Here is a 7,685-nt window from a genome sequence, read left to right on the forward strand (position 1 = left end):
GCATTCTGTTGGCCCTCATCCAGCGTGTTGGCATCCTCCACACTCACTACACTATCCAGCACTTCCTCAGTGCACTCCCCTTATTGGAGAACCCCAACAAGCTGCCCCCAAAGGAGGGTACCAAGGCCCGAGGCTACCCCAGCTATCAGCAATATCACTAAGAAAGTGCCTCCGTGGGCGGTCCTCCTTGGTTCCCTCTGGAATGATCTATGTGGAAGCAAGAGCTGGCTCCCAGTTGGCCCATGGGACCCGCCAGAGAGGGCCCTTAACTGGTTCCCTTATCCCAGGTTGGGGGTGGGGGACCCCAGCTGCCCTGATGGATTGGTCCCTTCTCTCTCAGGGCACCCCAGCCCTAGCTCATATGTAACACACTCTCACCCCAGTCCCTTCGCATGGGGCTCTGATGAGTATTTAAAGCCCATTTTGAAATGCCTGTGTGTGGTACTCCTTGAGCCACCCATAGGTGGAGCCACTTCCTAGGACAAGGGGCAGAGGCCTCTCCGGGGACACATGAGCTGAAGGATTTGGAGTCGCACAGAGAGGTCTCTAATAATGGTTTGTGGGATGAAAAAAAAAAAGAAGAGGGAAATGGGGAGTAACTGTTCACAAGTACAGAGTTTCAGTTGTGCAAGAGGGAAAAGTGGACGCAGCCACCCCCTGCCCTACAACGGTGTACCCCTTGTAGAATAAGGTTGGGGAAACACAGGATACCAGCCCCAGATAGCTGAGGAATTACTTAAGCCCAGACTTTTGCATCTTCCCATACACAGAAAAAGAGTAAATCCATTGACTTGAGATGTCTGATTTTCTTTAATTAACATTTAATTTTTTAAAGCTGACTACACAGTCTTTGTTGCAAAAACCCTATATAGCCTGGCTTCTCCATTTCCTCTTCGGAGCTGAGAGGCTGCAACCTGGGCTAAAGTCTTCAGTTTTGTGCGTGTGTGTGTGTTTTAACATTTAATTGGAAGATAATTGTTTTACAATGTTGTGTTGATTTCTGCCGTACAACGTGAGCCGTAAGTATACATATATCCCCCTCTTCTTGAACCTCTCTCCCACCCCCATACTCTCATCCCACCCCTCCAGGTCCTCACGGAGCACCAGGTTGAGCTCCCTGGGTTACAGGGCAACTTCTCACTAGCTGTCTATTTCACACAAGACAGCATAAGTATTTCAAGGTCCTCAGTTTTGCCTGCAGAATAAAACAGAATTCTCCACTTTCAGGTTGTGCTGCCCCACCCACCCAGCCTCCCCCCTCCCCCGCAGTAGACAAAATTATACCTTAATAAAGCTGTTTATTAAAAAAGGACAAGAAATAATGTGCCTGACAGGTCTGTGGGCTGGAAGGGGGGGGGGGTGCGAATTCAGATTTCGCTGGCTAGACACAGCGGGATGACAGTCCCTTGGAACGACCCCAATGCCTTGGTGGGACACGTGAGAACTAAAGACAAGACTTCGGGTTACACAAGCTGGGACTAGACCTCCAGAGAGGCCATCCAGGAAGTGTGCGCCCACCGGGCAGCGCTGGGGACTTTCTCCGGCCGGGCCAGTCAGGTCACCTGTCCTTTGTATTTAAAAATTCACAAAACGTCTCCGAATCTTTACCCAGAAGAATGTGAAACATTCTCTCGTGCCTCTCTTTCACATTGCTTTAGTCTTGTATGGACGAGTGTTGAGGGACATTCTGCGGGTCGAGACAGGCATCTCAGAAGACAGCTATGCCCGTCAGGCCCCGAAGCCGCGCCGCCGTAAATAAATAGCCCTGGCACCGCCCCTGCAGTTCTCTTTGTTCAGCGAACACGCGCAGAGTGAAAATGGTCCTTCGGCGGTTTCCCAGTTGTCTGCTGCGGAACCTTCGCCAAACCAGGGGGAGGCTACAGCCTGCGCCGTCTTTGCACAGCTACCGGCGTGCAGGTACCTCGGGAACCCGTTGAGTGGGGGAACCGCAGTCTCGGGCTGAGCGGGATGAATTATTAATACAGACTAGAGTTTCTGATGTCTCTGTGACGCCACTGCTTGGAACTGACCCAGCCCAGGGCACGGGGGACTCGTCTGGAGTCGCCCAGGTCTCTGCTGACTAATTGCTTTCTTTCCAGGCTCCTGATTCTCGAAGGAGGGTCCGAGGCACCACGAGGGTGAGTGGATTGTGCGAGCTGGAGTGGCTGGCGGTTTCACTGGGGGAGGATGGGGGTGATGATGACTCCAGGTGATTCTGAGTGTCTCGCTGACGCCATCACCGCAGCGCGCTGACCACCTCCACCCCGCCCCCCCGACCCGGGCTGGGATCTTTGGTATTTCGGCGCGGGGAGAAGTTCAAGAACTGTTCTTGATCTCGTATTTGTGTGTCTCATTTCTCCATTAGGAGTTAAAACGTCCACCGGTGTGTTATTCTTAAAAGAAGGGTAAGTGTTAGCTATGCTGCCGTCTCTTCACAGGTTATCTTTTTTAACTCTTCAAACTTTTTTTCTCAGCCTTGCTAAACCTGCTTCGTCCACCCCTTTTCCTAGTATGTTACCCTACATACGGTGCTTTCTTGATGGAGGTATTTTCTGCAGTTCTAAATTTGTTTTCTCCTTTTTCCTCCTGAACTTTCCATCGCTAAACTCTTAATTTGATAAATCCTTAAGTTGGGGGTATCATCTCTGAATGTTCTAGATTCTAATGCTTTCCTTGATCCAGATCTCCCTAAATTGGGAATGATGATTTCTCAGACTAGAGTCTCTGATACTGGTTTTGATGTCAAAATTGATTTCTGACTCATTTAGGGAACTGGATACTTGGATATTTGAGAAGGGCTGGTGGGAAGGCTGTAACTCTGCTTGTTTTTCTCATTGGTTGTCCTCCTTTCATCTTTTTTCTAGCCTGAGAGCTTTGGAAGCCCAGCCAGGGCAGTACTCCTTCACAGAGATTCCAGGCTAGCCTGGTGACTGAAGGCCTAAGGTTTAGAATTCTCTTGGAGAAGCACTTTTGGGGTGGCTGGGATGTCCAGGTGATGGTTCCTGCTACTTCAGCAACAGGCTGGGACAAGAAGTGGAGAGCAACATGCCTTCTACCTGGGTACTGTGGTAAGTCTCTTCCTTGTTTTTCTCCCAGCTCCAGAGTGGTGATGATGAACTGGTTGGACTTCTCTGAGGATCTTTGAAACCACCTGATCCACTCGTGCTTCTTTCCTTCTTGTGTGGCAGTTTTCTTTAAAAAATAAAATTGGTATATAGTTACATTAGTTTCAGATACATGCTGTAATAATTGGATATCTATATATACTAGAAAGCGATTACTGCCGCAAGTCCTTTTTGGCTAATCACCGTTCTCTGTTAGTTACCAGTCCCTGTATCTATAACAGATTGATGCTCTAAGGCCAGCTACTTGCATGTTTTTAATATGTATTTCTTTTATGAAGTTTTAGGATTTTGCTGATGCAGAGGATGTCCTACCTGGTGTTGGTCAGATCCTTGGAACTTCACATGTTTCCTGCATGAACCTGTGTGAGCAGCTGTCAAACTCCGGTGGAGAGGGGATGGGCTGATTAGAAGTTTGGGGACCAAAATCAATTAGGTGATCTTTATTAGAAAGATTGCAATAAAATGTTTTAAAGCAAATAAAAATAGTTGGGTCTGAGCAAAAACAAGAGGGTACAGAAAGGTTTAGGGATGTGAAAGTGAATGAGCATCAGTTGACATCTAGCTGTATGTACCTCTTTCCAGCTACATTACAAAAAACTAAAATTAGGTTTGTCATATATTGACACCAGTGTTGAGGATTTCTAGATGGCGTACCATAATATTTTTAATATTTGAGGTTTTAATTATACTATTAACACAATTATCGAGTTTTCTTTTTGATGAATTGGTGAAAACATAGGTTGTCTGGGTATATTCTTAGAAGAAGAATAATCCTGGTGGTTGTCAGGAGCTGGGAATGAGGAAGTGAAGAAGTATGCAATGGTATTGTTTCACTTTTACAAGGTGAAAGAGCTCATGGGGATGGATGGTGGTGATAATTGCTCAGTGTTATGAACATAGTTATTACCACTGAACTGTATGCCTAGAAGTGGTAAAGATTTGGGGCGGGATAAATTGGAAGATTGGAATTGATACATACACACCACTAAGTATAAAATAGATAACTAATAAAGACCTGTATAGCACAGGAAATTCAGTGCTCCGTAATAGTCTATAAGAGAAGAGGATCCCAAAGTGTATGTGTAACTGATTCAGTTTACTGTATACTTGAAACTAACACATTGTAAATCAACTATACCCCAATAAAATTTTTTTAATGGTAAAAACATGCTAATTTTATGTGTATTTCACCACAGTTTAAAAAATTGGAGAAAAAGTACCCTTTGCTCCTTTCTGTCACTGTCATAAAGGTGATTCCCCACTAGCATGTATAGAGTATGCTGTGCTAAAGCTGTATTGTACATTTGTTTGGTAGGGGGCATTTGACTTTCTTTCAAGCTATAAACCTTGGGCTTCCCTGGTGGCTCAGATGGTAAAGTGTCTGTCTGCAATGCAGGAGACCCGGGTTCGATCCCTGGGTTGGGAAGATCTGGAGAAGGAAATGGCAGCCCACTCCAGTATTCTTGCCTGGAAAATCCCATTGATCACGGAGCCTGGTAGGCTACCGTCCATGAGGTCGCAAAGAGTCAGACATGACTGAGCAACTTCACTTTCTTTCACTTTCAAGCTATAAACCAGTCTGATTCCCTGTACCCATTTGAAGTTGTGTTCCAAAATACTTCTCCAAAAGTAGAATTTCAGAGTTAAAGGATCTGGGCTTTTAAAAGTAATAGTGTATGTTCCATAAAGTTGTCCCACTTTATTTTTTAATGTTAGTTTACTTAGTTGGCTGTGCCAGGTCTTAGTTGAAGCATCCAGGGTCTTTGGTTGTGGCATGTGGGATCTAGTTCCCTGACCACAGGGATTGAACCTGTGTCCCCAGCATTAAGGGTGTGGAGTCTTAGCCACTGGACCACTAGGGGAGCCTCGTCCCAGTTTATACTCCAAATGACAGTCTCCTTCAGACTGCCTATTTGTCTATGTCTACCATCACTGTTCTAGCTGGAGTGTACCAATTTCTGTATCTAACAAGTCATTTTTTAAAAATTGCACATCTTTTGCATTTATTTTTCTGTGGAACATTTACAGCTTGGTCACCACTCAGCAAAGATTTTTTTCCAACTTCTATTTAAGTCAATTTTGCCAGTTTTTTTTTCCTCCTTGAAATTGCCTTGTTAGGTACTCCTACAGGGCAAGGTCACTTGCTCCCATTGTTATTCTCTGACCTTGGGTTCTTTAATCTTCAGTCCAGTCTACCCAAGTCCATGTCCATTGAGTCAGTGATGCCATCCAACCATCTCATCCTCTGTCATCCCCTTCTGCCCTCAACCTTTCCCAGCATCAGGGTCTTTTCAAATGAGTCAGTTCTTCCCATCAGGTGACCAAAGTATTGGAGTTTCAGCTTCAACATCAGTCCATCCAGTGAACACCCAGGACTGATCTTTAGGATGGACTGGTTGGATCTCCTTGCAGTCCAAGGGACTCTCAGGAGTCTTCTCCAACACCACAGTTCAAAAGCATCAATTCTTTGGTGCTCAGCTTTCTTCACAGTCCAACTTTCACATCCATACATGACCACTGGAAAAACCATAGCCTTGACTAGACGAACCTTTGTTGGCAAAATAATGTCTCTGCTTTTTAATATGCTGTCTAGGTTGGTTATAACTTTCTTTTCAAGGAGTAAGTGTCTTTCAATTTCATGAAGTCAGCCACTGTTTCCCCATCTATTTGCCATGAAGTGATGGGACCCGATGCCATGATCTTAGTTTTCTGAATGTTGAGTTTTAAGCCAACTTTTTCATTCTCGTCTTTCACTTTTATCAAGAGGCTTTTTAGTTCCTCTTCACTTTCTGCCATAAGGGTGGTGTCATCGGCATATCTGAGGTTATTGATATTTCTCCTGGCAATCTTGATTCCAGCTTGTGCTTCCTCCAGCCCAGCGTTTCTCATGATGTACTCTGCATATAAGTTAAATAAACAGGGTGACAATATACAGCCTTGATGTATTCCTTTTCCTATTTGGAACCAGTCTGTTGTTCCATGTTCAGTTCTCACTGTTGCTTCCTGAACTGTTGATTCCTGACCTGCATACAGGTTTCTTAAAAGGCAGGTCAGGTGGTCTATTTGCTTAAGGTCACAGACAGGTATTGTGGTAGGAGATAGATGGGCACCTGGGCTGGACAGCTGGTGTTTGTCAAGTGGAGTAAAATTGAAGCTTTGTTCTCACCCAGACACTCCAAGGACAAAGCTAGTGGCAGAAGCTGAGCTGAGTTCTGCTAAAATAAAGACCGTTCGCAGGAAGTTTCCCTGGGGGTCAAAAAAGGAGGGGGATGCTGCCCCATGATAAGCTCGGATATCCCTCCACAGGCGTCTGCGGTGGACTCCACCTTGGCAAAAAGTTGCACACATCTTGGGGAGGGTCTTAGGGACTGGTCTGGTGTGAAAAAAGATAACTGGACAAGTGTAAACAGAGACCCAGATCTGTCCTATATGTGTATTTAATTTTTACTGCACTCCTCAGACCGGATACCCATCTGTCTTTCTGCCTTGAAAGTGAAAATGTTCCTGAGTTGTGTCTGACTTTTCGACTCCATAGACTAGCCCGCTAGGTTCCTCTCTCCATGGAATTCTCTAGGCAAGAACTCTGGAGTGAGTAGCCATTCCCTTCTCCAGGGGATCTTCCCAACCCAGGGATTGAATCTCTCCCATTATGGGCAGATTCTTTCCAGTCTCCAGGGAAACCCTGCTTTCTGCTTCACTTCAACCTTAAATAAACTGTTTTTCTCTGTGTGCTCTCTCACGTGTGCTGTGTACCTACTAAAAATGAGGTGTGTTCTTTTCAACCCAGTGTTTCCACTTCTGGTAACACACCCTAAACACAGTCATACAGATTAATGTACATGAATCCTTGATGTTACTGATTGTAATGGGGGAGAAAAAAGAGGCTCAAGTGTTCTCCAGTAGGAAAATGGTATATTTACAATATACCATGTGTTACATGCAGAGGTAATATGCCTAACATACCAGTGTGGATTAATCTCACAATATGAAGGGAAAAAGCAAATCACAGAAAAATAGTATGTAATGTGAAAACATCACTAAATAACACATTGTCTAAAGGTCCTACTGTGTACCACAGGAACTATATTCAATATTCTGTGATAAGTCTAATGAGAAAGAATATGAAAAGGAATGTGTGTGTGTGTGTGTGTGTGTGTGTGTATATATATATATATATACACACTACATATGTATGTATAACTGAATTATTTCACTGTATAGCAGAAATTAACATTGTAAATAAATTTAAAATATATGCATTGTTTGGAGTTAAGTATCACAGTAAAACAGAGAAGGCAATGGCACCCCACTCCAGTACTCTTGCCTGGAAAATCCCATGGACAGAGGAGCCTTATAGGCTGCAGTCCATGGGGTCGCTAGGAGTCGGACACAACTGAGCGACTTCCCTTTCACTTTTCACTTTCATGCATTGGAGAAGGAAATGGCAACCCACTCCAGTGTTCTTGCCTGGAGAATCCCAGGAACGGGGGAGCCTGGTGGGCTGCCGTCTGTGGGGTCGCACAGAGTCGGACACGACTGAAGTGACTTAGCATAGCATAG

The 7,685-nt window shown here is 44.9% G+C and overlaps 1 long non-coding RNA gene across 1 annotated transcript; it reads left to right on the forward strand.

Moving 5' to 3' along the window:
* The first annotated feature begins 1,774 nt into the window (after positions 1-1,774).
* On the forward strand, positions 1,775-4,412 carry LOC104983799. The gene is made up of 5 exons (XR_824679.1): positions 1,775-1,917; positions 2,100-2,138; positions 2,366-2,405; positions 2,865-3,068; positions 3,404-4,412. It is a non-coding gene; the product is annotated as an uncharacterized LOC104983799 (long non-coding RNA).
* The last annotated feature ends 3,273 nt before the right edge of the window (positions 4,413-7,685 follow it).

The sequence above is a fragment of the Bison bison genome, unplaced genomic scaffold (assembly GCF_000754665.1).
Source record: "Bison bison bison isolate TAMUID 2011002044 unplaced genomic scaffold, Bison_UMD1.0 scf7180017863415, whole genome shotgun sequence".
Classification (NCBI taxonomy): Eukaryota; Metazoa; Chordata; class Mammalia; order Artiodactyla; family Bovidae; genus Bison; species Bison bison.